This window comes from Scyliorhinus canicula, unplaced genomic scaffold (assembly GCF_902713615.1).
Source record: "Scyliorhinus canicula unplaced genomic scaffold, sScyCan1.1, whole genome shotgun sequence".
Lineage (NCBI taxonomy): Eukaryota > Metazoa > Chordata > Chondrichthyes > Carcharhiniformes > Scyliorhinidae > Scyliorhinus > Scyliorhinus canicula.
In genome coordinates this window covers 22,630-34,958 of record NW_024055739.1, presented here as the reverse complement: position 1 = coordinate 34,958, position 12,329 = coordinate 22,630, and the positions used below count along the sequence as shown (strand labels likewise).

The following is a 12,329-nucleotide window of genomic DNA, read 5'->3' as shown; positions in this document are numbered from 1 at the left end:
GGGGGGGGGGGGAGGGGGGGGGGAGGGGAGGGGGGGGGAGGGGAGGGGGGGGGGGGAGGGGAGGGGGGGGGAACAAGGGTCGTGGGGGGACATGCACGACTGTAACGCGGGCAAGTCTGCTCGCTGCTCATGTCTGAAACTGTAGGCTGCCTTGTTTGTTAAGTTGTTGCTTGGGGGGGGGGGTGGGGGGAGGAATGGTGCACGCGAGAGGGCGGGCGAGGGAGGGATATTTGCCTAGAGGGATTGTGTTGTAAATAATTTAAAAATTAGTAGGGGTAAATGTCTGTATGGAAAAACTCTTTCAATAAAAATTATTTTTAAAAAAACAATAATTTATCATTCCCTGACCGGGAATCGAACCCGGGCCACGGCGGTAAAAGCGCCGAATCCTAACCACTAGACCACCAGGGAAACTGACACACAAAAGTTATACCGCCTGACACTATATCATTCACCTTTTATATTCATGTCCGAGTTTTCATTAGAAATATACAAACTTCCATGTTTAGAATGAACATAAGTGACAACTTCAGCCAATCACAACATCGATTGCTGTTTGCTGCAACATGAAATCGACAGTGAGACGAAACAGCCCAACAAGCTGCTCATGTGTCACTTCCAATTTACAAAACCCACCAACCTTCTCACTGTGGCTCCTGTGAAACTTACAACGCAACATCCGGCGGACATTATCAGTAATTAGTAAGAACTCATTTCATTTGTTAAATACATTGTTTTTCGCAATTACTTTTTGATCAAAATTTGAATAGTTCCCAATTTTGGTTGATTTTTTACCTAAGTGAAACTATCGCGTTTGCTGAACACACACAAACTCCCCTGTTTCATACTGTGCAGAACATTAAAACGTACTCATCTGTAACTATGAGGCAAAGCTTCCTCGTTCCAATTTGTTGTTAAACATTAGCACAATACGTCATCTCACAGCCTTGTGAAATTTACACTTCCAGGAGGTTTGAATGAGATTAATTCTTGCCCGGCTCCACAGTGGGTGAGAGAGGGGTAAGCAGCTGGATTTTACCCAAACTCTCCATTCACTCGCTGCCAGCAGAACGTGGAGACTGCAGCTTCAATCTGCTGGTTACTGCCCATCCCGGGGACACTCCAACCAGGAGAAAACCTCCCAATACACCGAGCACAGGCTCAGAAACATGCAGGTAGCTTATATTCAGCTCACTTAACCTCCCAGCAACATTTCCACAATTCCTCAGAGAGTGGCACTGCCTTTGAGCTTCTTCTGTTTTATTCAGCTCCTGTGACCTCAATGGACTGAATAATTTCAGTTAGAAGTTTTCTTGTCATCACACCCAAGATTTGGAACCAGTCTGGGAGATAATTTTGTTTGTGTGAGCAATAAAAGCTGGCTCAACACCGGCCAGATTTCTGCTGCTTCATAATCTCTCTTCGTTTGCAGGTAATCACGGCCCATTTCTTCCTGCCTCTGTGTTTATTGTTGAACTGTGCATTTGTAACTTTGCCAGCTCTCACGCGAAACTACAACTGTCAATTAACTCATTCTAGCAGAGCTCCTTTCTGTGAAACTGCGATACAGCTTCGTTGAACAGTTTTGTGGACAACAATAATTTATCATTCCCTGACCGGGAATCGAACCCGGGCCACGGCGGTGAAAGCGCCGAATCCTAACCACTAGACCACCAGGGAAACTGACACACAAAAGTTATACCGCCTGACACTATATCATTCACCTTTTATATTCATGTCCGAGTTTTCATTAGAAATATACAAACTTCCATGTTTAGAATGAACATAAGTGACATCTTCAGCCAATCACAACACCGATTGCCGTTTGCTGGAACATGAAATCGACAGTGAGACGAAACAGCCCAACAAGCTGCTCATGTGTCACTTCCAATTTACAAAACCCACCAACCTTCTCACTGTGGCTCCTGTGAAACTTACAACGCAACATCCGGCGGACATTATCAGTAATTAATAAGAACTCATTTCATTTGTTAAATACATTGTTTTTCGCAATTACGTTTTGATCAAAATTTGAATAGTTCCCAATTTTGGTTGATTTTTTACCTAAGTGAAACTATCGCGTTTGCTGAACACACACAAACTCCCCTGTTTCATACTGTGCAGAACATTAAAACGTACTCATCTGTAACTATGAGGCAAAGCTTCCTCGTTCCAATTTGTTGTTAAACATTAGCAAAATACGTCATCTCACAGCCTTGTGAAATTTACACTTCCAGGAGGTTTGAAGGAGATTAATTCTTGCCCGGCTCCACAGTGGGTGAGAGAGGGGCAAGCAGCCGGATTTTACCCAAACTCTCCATTCACTCGCTGCCAGCAGAACGTGGAGACTGCAGCTTCAATCTGCTGGTTACTGCCCATCCCGGGGACACTCCAACCAGGAGAAAACCTCCCAATACACCGAGCACAGGCTCAGAAACATGCAAGTAGCTTATATTCAGCTCACTTAACCTCCCAGCAACATTTCCACAATTCCTCAGAGAGTGGCACTGCCTTTGAGCTTCTTCTGTTTTATTCAGCTCCTGTGACCTCAATGGACTGAATAATTTCAGTTAGAAGTTTTCTTGTCATCACACCCAAGGTTTGGAACCAGTCTGGGAGATAATTTTGTTTGTGTGAGCAATAAAAGCTGGCTCAACACCGGCCAGATTTCTGCTGCTTCATAATCTCTCTTCGTTTGCAGGTAATCACGGCCCATTTCTTCCTGCCTCTGTGTTTATTGTTGAACTGTGCATTTGTAACTTTGCCAGCTCTCACGCGAAACTACAACTGTCAATTAACTCATTCTAGCAGAGCTCCTTTCTGTGAAACTGCGATACAGCTTCGTTGAACAGTTTTGTGGACAACAATAATTTATCATTCCCTGACCGGGAATCGAACCCGGGCCACGGCGGTGAAAGCGCCGAATCCTAACCACTAGACCACCAGGGAAACTGACACACAAAAGTTATACCGCCTGACACTATATCATTCACCTTTTATATTCATGTCCGAGTTTTCATTAGAAATATACAAACTTCCATGTTTAGAATGAACATAAGTGACATCTTCAGCCAATCACAACACCGATTGCCGTTTGCTGGAACATGAAATCGACAGTGAGACGAAACAGCCCAACAAGCTGCTCATGTGTCACTTCCAATTTACAAAACCCACCAACCTTCTCACTGTGGCTCCTGTGAAACTTACAACGCAACATCCGGCGGACATTATCAGTAATTAATAAGAACTCATTTCATTTGTTAAATACATTGTTTTTCGCAATTACGTTTTGATCAAAATTTGAATAGTTCCCAATTTTGGTTGATTTTTTACCTAAGTGAAACTATCGCGTTTGCTGAACACACACAAACTCCCCTGTTTCATACTGTGCAGAACATTAAAACGTACTCATCTGTAACTATGAGGCAAAGCTTCCTCGTTCCAATTTGTTGTTAAACATTAGCAAAATACGTCATCTCACAGCCTTGTGAAATTTACACTTCCAGGAGGTTTGAAGGAGATTAATTCTTGCCCGGCTCCACAGTGGGTGAGAGAGGGGCAAGCAGCCGGATTTTACCCAAACTCTCCATTCACTCGCTGCCAGCAGAATGTGGAGACTGCTGCTTCAATCTGCTGGTTACTGCCCATCCCGGGGACACTCCAACCAGGAGAAAACCTCCCAATACACCGAGCACAGGCTCAGAAACATGCAAGTAGCTTATATTCAGCTCACTTAACCTCCCAGCAACATTTCCACAATTCCTCAGAGAGTGGCACTGCCTTTGAGCTTCTTCTGTTTTATTCAGCTCCTGTGACCTCAATGGACTGAATAATTTCAGTTAGAAGTTTTCTTGTCATCACACCCAAGGTTTGGAACCAGTCTGGGAGATAATTTTGTTTGTGTGAGCAATAAAAGCTGGCTCAACACCGGCCAGATTTCTGCTGCTTCATAATCTCTCTTCGTTTGCAGGTAATCACGGCCCATTTCTTCCTGCCTCTGTGTTTATTGTTGAACTGTGCATTTGTAACTTTGCCAGCTCTCACGCGAAACTACAACTGTCAATTAACTCATTCTAGCAGAGCTCCTTTCTGTGAAACTGCGATACAGCTTCGTTGAACAGTTTTGTGGACAACAATAATTTATCGAACTGAAGATGGCGGGGTGGGGTGTGGCAGGGCGAAAGCGCGGGCTTTCCTCTGTTTTCCCGCGCGCGGGGCAGAGGAGGGGGGAGGGGAGGAGCGCGGGGCGTGGCTAGCAATGGCGACGTTTCCCGCGTTGGAGCGGGGCCAGGGAGGAGTGGCAAGGGGGGGGAGGCCCCCCCCCCCCCGAGCCGGGAGGAGTCGGAGTGTGGCAGGAGCTGCCGGGTCAGCGTAAACCAGCTGACTTACGGGAGTACGATGGAGAGTACATCGCGGCTCGGAGGGGTCCTAGCCTGGGGGGGGGGGGGGGGGGGGGGGGAGGGGGGTTAGGGAGGGACACCGGGTTGCTGCTGGAAAGACCAGGAACGGGAAGTGGAGGACTGGAGGGGTGGGGGGAGGGGGCCATCGCCATGGGGAGCGGGTCAGAAGGGGCGGGTCGACCCGGGGCGAGCAGGGAACAGGACATGGCTAATCGGCAGGGGAAGGGGGCGGTTCGTCCCGCGACCCGGCTGATCACTTGGAACGTGAGGGGCTGAATGGGCCGGTCAAGAGATCAAGGGTATTCTCACACCTGAAGGGACTGAAGGCTGATGTAGCAATGTTACAGGAGACCCATTTGAAGGTAGTGGACCAGGTTCGCCTGAGAAGGGGGTGGGTGGGACAGGTGTTCCACTCTGGATTGGACGCAAAGAACCGGGGGGTGGCGATTCTGGTGGGAAAGAGGGTGTCGTTCGTGGCGGAGGAGGTAGTGGCGGATAAGGAGGGTAGGTATGTGATGGTGAAGGGTAAGCTGCAGGGGGAGAAAGTGGTGATGGTCAACGTATATGCCCCGAACTGGGATGACGCGGGTTTTATGAGGCGCCTATTGGGCCTCATTCCGGGACTGGAGGCAGGGGGCTTGATCATGGGGGGGGACTTTAACACAGTGCTGGACCCCGGGCTAGACAGATCGAGCTCAAGGACCAATAGGAGGCCGGCAGCGGCAGAAGTGCTGAGGGGGTACATGGAGCAGATGGGAGGAGTAGACCCATGGAGGTTTGGTAGGCCGAGGGCGAGGGAGTATTCCTTTTTCTCCCACGTCCATAGAGTGTACTCCAGAATCGATTTCTTCGTGTTGAGCAGGGGGCTGATCCCGAGGGTACGGGAAGCTGAGTACTCGGCCATTGCGATCTCTGATCATGCACCACATTGGGTGGATGTGGAAATGGGGGAGGCGCGGGACCAGCGCCCGCTGTGGCGGCTGGATGTGGGGCTGTTAGCGGACGACGAGGTGTGTAAAAGGGTCCGGAAGAGCATTGAGAGCTATCTGGACTTGAATGACACGGGTGAGGTGCAGGTGGGGATGGTCTGGGAGGCCCTGAAGGCAGTGATCAGGGGAGAGCTGATCTCCATAAGGGCACACAGAGAAAGAAAGGAGAGGCAGGAGGGGGAGAGGCTGGTGGGGGAGCTATTGGAAGTGGATAGGAGATATGCGGAGGCACCAGAGGAGGGGCTGCTGGGAGAACGGCGCAGCCTGCAGGCCAAGTTCGACCTGCTGACCACCAGGAAGGCAGAGACGCAGTGGAGAAGGGCGCAGGGCGCGGTCTATGCGTATGGGGAAAAGGCGAGCAGGATGCTGGCACACCAGCTTCGCAAACGAGATGCGGCTAGGGAGATTGGGGGAGTGAAGGAGAGGGGCGGGAAGGTAGTGCAGAAGGGGCAAGAAGTGAACGGGGTCTTCAGGGATTTTTACAAGGAGTTGTATCGGTCTGAGCCGCCGACGAGGAGAGGGGGAATGGAGGACTTCCTAAACAAATTGTGGTTCCCAAGGGTCCAGGAGGGGCTGGTAGAAGGGCTGGGGGCGCCAATAGGGCTAGAGGAGCTAGTCAAGGGAATAGGTCAGATGCAGGCGGGGAAGGCGCCGGGGCCAGATGGGTTCCCGGTGGAATTCTATAAGAAAAATGTGGACTTGGTGGGACCGGTACTGGTACGAGCCTTTAATGAGGCGCGAGAGGGGGGGGTTCTGCCCCCGACAATGTCGCAGGCTCTGATCTCCCTGATATTGAAGCGGGATAAAGACCCCGTGCAGTGCGGGTCCTACAGGCCTATCTCGCTTCTGAACGTGGATGCCAAGTTGCTGGCAAAGATCCTGGCAGCTAGAATAGAGGATTGTGTGCCAGGGGTAATCCATGAGGACCAGACGGGGTTCGTGAAGGGGCGGCAGCTCAACACGAACGTGCGGAGATTGCTGAATGTAATTATGATGCCGGCAGTGGAGGGGGAGGCTGAGATAGTGGTAGCGCTGGACGCGGAGAAGGCATTCGATAGGGTGGAGTGGGAGTACCTGTGGGAGACGTTGGAACGGTTTGGGTTTGGGGAAGGGTTTATTAAGTGGGTGAAGTTGCTCTACTCGGCCCCGACGGCGAGTGTAGTGACAAACGGGAGGAGGTCGGAGTATTTCGGGCTCCACCGAGGGACCAGGCAGGGATGTCCCCTATCCCCCTTACTTTTCGCACTGGCGATTGAACTGTTGGCGATGGCACTGAGGGGTTCAGGGGGGTGGAGAGGACTGACTAGGGGAGGGGAGGAACATCGGTAGCATGGTGGTTAGCATCAATGCTTCACAGCTCCAGTGGTCCCAGGTTCGATTCCCGGCTGGGTCACTGTCTGTGTGGAGTCTGCACGTCCTCCCCGTGTGTGCGTGGGTTTGCTCTGGTTTCCTCCCACAGTCCAAAGATGTGCAGGTTAGGTGGATTGGCCATGCTAAATTGCCCGTAGTGTAAGGTTAATGGGGGGATTGTTGGGTTACGGGTATACGGGTTACGTGGGTTTAAGTAGGGTGATCATTGCTCGGCACAACATCGAGGGCCGAAGGGCCTGTTCTGTGCTGTACTGTTCTATGTTCTATGTTCTATCGGGTATCGCTGTATGCGGATGATCTACTGCTGTACGTGGCAGACCCAGAAGGGGGAATGCCGGAGATAATGGAACTATTAGCAGAGTTTGGGGACTTTTCGGGGTACAAACTAAATTTGGGCAAAAGCGAGGTTTTTGTGATACACCCGGGGGACCAGGGAGAGGGAATTGGGAGACTCCCCTTCAAGCGAGCAGGAAAGAGCTTTAGGTACTTAGGGGTGCAGGTGGCAAGGAACTGGGGGACCCTCCACAAGTTGAACTTTTCCAGGCTGGTGGAACAGATGGAGGAGGAATTTAAGAGGTGGGACATGGTACCGCTGTCGCTGGCGGGGAGGGTGCAGTCAATCAAAATGACGGTCCTCCCAAGGTTCTTGTTTTTATTTCAGTGCTTGCCCATCTTCCTCCCTAGGGCCTTCTTCAAAAAGGTGACGAGTAGCATCATGAGCTACGTGTGGGCGCACGGCACCCCAAGGGTGAGGAGGGTCTTTTTGGAGCGGAGTAGGGGCAGTGGAGGGCTGGCACTACCCAATCTCTCGGGGTATTACTGGGCGGCAAATGTGTCGATGGTGCGCAAGTGGATGATGGAAGGGGAGGGGGCAGCTTGGAAACGAATGGAGAGGGCGTCCTGTGGCAACACAAGCCTGGGGGCCCTAGTAACGGCACCATGGCCGCTCCCCCCCACGAGGTACACCACGAGCCCGGTGGTGGCGGCCACCCTCAAGATATGGGGGCAGTGGAGGCAACACAGGGGGGAAATGGGAGGTCTGTTGGTGGCGCCAATAAGAGGGAACCATAGATTCATCCCGGGGAACATCGACGGGGGATTTCAGAGCTGGTACAGGGTGGGCATACGGCAGCTGAAGGACCTGTTTATAGAGGGGAGGTTTGCGAGCCTGGGAGGGCTGGAGGAGAAGTTTGAGCTCCCCCGGGAAACATGTTCAGATATTTACAAGTGAAGGCATTTGCTAGGCGGCAGGTGGAGGGGTTCCCCCTGCTCCCCAGTAAGGGGGCGAGTGATAGGGTGCTCTCGGGGGTCTGGGTCGGAGGGGGGAGGATATCGGACATCTACAAGATAATGCAGGAGGCGGAAGAAGCATCAGGGGAGGAGCTGAAAGCCAAGTGGGAAGGGGAGCTGGGAGAGCAGATAGAAGACGGGACGTGGGCGGATGCACTGGAGAAGGTCAATTCTTCCTCCTCGTGTGCGAGGCTGAGCCTCATTCAATTTAAGGTGCTGCATAGAGCTCACATGACGGGGACAAGGATGAGCCGGTTCTTTGGGGGTGAGGACAGGTGTGTCAGATGTCTGGGAAGCCCAGCGAACCATGTGCATATGTTCTGGGCATGTCCGGTGCTGGAAGGGTTCTGGAAGGGGGTGGCAAGGACGGTGTCGAAGGTGGTGGGGTCCAGGGTCAAACCAGGATGGGGGCTTGCGATCTTTGGGGTCGGGGTAGAACCGGGGGTACAGGAGGCTAGGGAGGCCGGAATACTGGCCTTTGCGTCCCTAGTGGCTCGACGAAGGATATTAATTCAATGGAAGGACGCGAGGCCTCCAAGCGTTGAAACTTGGATTAACGATATGGCTAGCTATATTCAGCCAGAAAGGATCAAATTTGCCCTGAGAGGGTCGGTACAGGGATTCTCCAGGCGGTGGCAACCTTTCCTTGACTTTTTAGATCAGAGATAGGCGTTCGGGGTCGTGGCAGCAGCAACCCGGGGAGGGGGGGGGGGGGGGGGGGGGGGGGGAGGGGGGGGGGGAGGGGGGGGGAGGGGAGGGGGGGGGAACAATGGTCGTGGGGGGACATGCACGACTGTAACGCGGGCAAGTCTGCTCGCTGCTCATGTCTGAAACTGTAGGCTGCCTTGTTTGTTAAGTTGTTGCTTGGGGGGGGGGGTGGGGGGGGGAATGGTGCACGCGATGAGGGCGGGCGAGGGAGGGATATTTGCCTAGAGGGATTGTGTTGTAAATAATTTAAAAATTAGTAGGGGTAAATGTCTGTATGGAAAAACTCTTTCAATAAAAATTATTTTTAAAAAAACAATAATTTATCATTCCCTGACCGGGAATCGAACCCGGGCCACGGCGGTAAAAGCGCCGAATCCTAACCACTAGACCACCAGGGAAACTGACACACAAAAGTTATACCGCCTGACACTATATCATTCACCTTTTATATTCATGTCCGAGTTTTCATTAGAAATATACAAACTTCCATGTTTAGAATGAACATAAGTGACAACTTCAGCCAATCACAACATCGATTGCTGTTTGCTGCAACATGAAATCGACAGTGAGACGAAACAGCCCAACAAGCTGCTCATGTGTCACTTCCAATTTACAAAACCCACCAACCTTCTCACTGTGGCTCCTGTGAAACTTACAACGCAACATCCGGCAGACATTATCAGTAATTAGTAAGAACTCATTTCATTTGTTAAATACATTGTTTTTCGCAATTACTTTTTGATCAAAATTTGAATAGTTCCCAATTTTGGTTGATTTTTTACCTAAGTGAAACTATCGCGTTTGCTGAACACACACAAACTCCCCTGTTTCATACTGTGCAGAACATTAAAACGTACTCATCTGTAACTATGAGGCAAAGCTTCCTCGTTCCAATTTGTTGTTAAACATTAGCACAATACGTCATCTCACAGCCTTGTGAAATTTACACTTCCAGGAGGTTTGAATGAGATTAATTCTTGCCCGGCTCCACAGTGGGTGAGAGAGGGGCAAGCAGCTGGATTTTACCCAAACTCTCCATTCACTCGCTGCCAGCAGAACGTGGAGACTGCAGCTTCAATCTGCTGGTTACTGCCCATCCCGGGGACACTCCAACCAGGAGAAAACCTCCCAATACACCGAGCACAGGCTCAGAAACATGCAGGTAGCTTATATTCAGCTCACTTAACCTCCCAGCAACATTTCCACAATTCCTCAGAGAGTGGCACTGCCTTTGAGCTTCTTCTGTTTTATTCAGCTCCTGTGACCTCAATGGACTGAATAATTTCAGTTAGAAGTTTTCTTGTCATCACACCCAAGATTTGGAACCAGATCTGGGAGATAATTTTGTTTGTGTGAGCAATAAAAGCTGGCTCAACACCGGCCAGATTTCTGCTGCTTCACAATCTCTCTTCCTTTGCACCAATCACAGCCCATTTCTTCCTGCCTCTGTGTTTATTGTTGACCTGTGCACTTGTAACTTTGCCAGCTCTCACGCGAAATAACAAATGTCAATTAACTGATTCCAGCTGAGCTCCTTTCTGTGAAACTGCGATACAGCTTCGTTGAACAGTTTTGTGGACAACAATAATGTATCATTCCCTGACCGGGAATCGAACCCGGGCCACGGTGGTGAAAGCACCGAATCCTAACCACTAGACCACCAGGGAAACTGACACGCAAAAGCTATACCGCCTGACACTATATCATTCACCTTTTATATTCATGCCCGAGCTTTCATTAGAAATATAAAAACTTCCATGTTTAGAATGAACATAAGAGAAATCTTCAGCCAATCAGAACACCGATTGTCGTTTGCTGGAACATGAAATCGACAGTGAGACGAAACAGCCCAACAAGCTGCTCATGTGTCACTTCCAATTTACAAAATCCACCAACCTTCTCACTGTGGCTCCTGTGAAACTTACAACGCAACATCCGGCGGACATTATCAGTAATTAGTAAGAACTCATTTCAATTGTTAAATACATTGTTTTTCGCAATTAGGTTTTGATCAAAATTTGAATAGTTCCCAATTTTGGTTGATCTTTTACCTAAGTGAAACTATCACGTTTGCTGAACACACACAAACTCCCCTGTTTCAGGGGCCACATTTGGTAAGCACACAGCTGCTGGGGGAAAAACAATAAGACGATAGCAAACATACAATTCCTCACCAGTTACACAGAGACTAACATCAGTTCAAAAGAAAAACATCAGCACCCTGCATTGCCCCCAAACAAGGAGCAGCCACAAACACAGGTCACCCTACTGGTGCGGCTGTTGCTTCAGGATGCGGAAGTGGAGGGAAGAATTTGGGATATATATACAAGTGGCTGGGGGAGCAGAGAGGCGAGTCGGTGGTGAAGATCAAGGAGAAATGGGAAGCAGAGTTGGGAGGGGAGATCAATTGGGGAGAATGGAATGAGGCACTGCATAGGATAAACGGGACCCCCTCTTGTGCAAGGTTGTGCCTGAACAGTTTAAGGTGATGCACAGGGTGCATATGACTCAGGCGAGAATGAGTGGCTTCTTCCAGGGGGTAGCAGATCAGTGTGAGAGGTGTGGGTGGGGGCCAGCGAATTAGGTGTACATGTTTTGTGATTGCAAAAAATTGGGAAGATTCTGGGCAGGAGAGTTCGCGGTCTTAGCCAAGATTGTGGAGGAGGAGGTGGACCGGGACCCTTTGGTGGCAATATTTTGGGTTTCATGCAGATGTCGAAAGTCGATGTTGTGGCGTTCACCTCTCTGATTGCACGGCAGCAAATTTTGCTGAAGTGGTGGTCGGCAGGGCCATTGGGGATGGCGGCTTGGTTGTGTGACCCGTATGACTTCCTGTGGTTAGAAAATATAAAGTATGAGTTAAGGGGCTCTTCAGTGGGCTTTGAGGAAAGGTGGGGGATGTTTGTGACTATGTGTGAGGGGCTGTTTGTCGTGGGGTGGGGCGTGGGGGGGGTGGGTGAAAATGGGGGGAAATCTGTACACATTGTATAGTTGATTGCTGGGAAGTATGTTTCCCGGGGTGTTTATTTGCTGTAACCTGCGTTGATCCATGTTTGTAATAAAATATATTAAAACAAACAAACACAGGAGTCACCAGTAGGTTATGAGATACCCTGATAAGACCTCTGAATTACACAGTCAATTGGGCCCCTGCCTGGCCTCTCCCACAGTACCAAAACCTGGTCTCCCGACCCCGTCTAGTTCAAAGACTGCAAGACTGAGCTCTCCTCCACCTTCAGCCCGGCAGCATGCCAACCAAAATCCACCCCTTCCAGCAGGGTACTGCTGCCCTTCATCAAACCGGTAGCAGGAATGTACAACCTTGGATAGGTTCTGGCTGCAAAGTTAGAAAAAGGCAGTCACCATACAAAACACCAGGTCTGGAAACAGAGTTACAGCCAAAACAACAGAAACTCAGAGAAACACAACCTGCAGACAAGTTTTACATCTTGAATTGTTCAATAATTCTTCCGTATACATAAAAACAAAATACAAAACACCAACATAAAACAGTAAATAGGTAAAATACTGCAAAATCACTGTCATTTCACCATTGCAAAGAAACAGACGA

The 12,329-nt window shown here is 49.9% G+C and overlaps 5 non-coding genes across 5 annotated transcripts; all 5 read right to left on the bottom strand.

Moving 5' to 3' along the window:
• Nucleotides 1–339: 339 nt before the first annotated feature.
• On the bottom strand, nt 340–411 carry trnak-uuu. The gene has a single exon. It is a non-coding gene; the product is annotated as a tRNA-Lys (tRNA).
• A 1,197-nt stretch (nt 412–1,608) lies between these two features.
• On the bottom strand, nt 1,609–1,680 carry trnae-uuc. Its single transcript has one exon. It is a non-coding gene; the product is annotated as a tRNA-Glu (tRNA).
• Nucleotides 1,681–2,877: 1,197 nt separating this feature from the next.
• Nucleotides 2,878–2,949, bottom strand: trnae-uuc. The gene has a single exon. It is a non-coding gene; the product is annotated as a tRNA-Glu (tRNA).
• Nucleotides 2,950–9,084: 6,135 nt separating this feature from the next.
• Nucleotides 9,085–9,156, bottom strand: trnak-uuu. Its single transcript has one exon. It is a non-coding gene; the product is annotated as a tRNA-Lys (tRNA).
• A 1,197-nt stretch (nt 9,157–10,353) lies between these two features.
• trnae-uuc lies at nt 10,354–10,425 on the bottom strand. Its single transcript has one exon. It is a non-coding gene; the product is annotated as a tRNA-Glu (tRNA).
• Between the last annotated feature and the right edge of the window lie 1,904 nt (nt 10,426–12,329).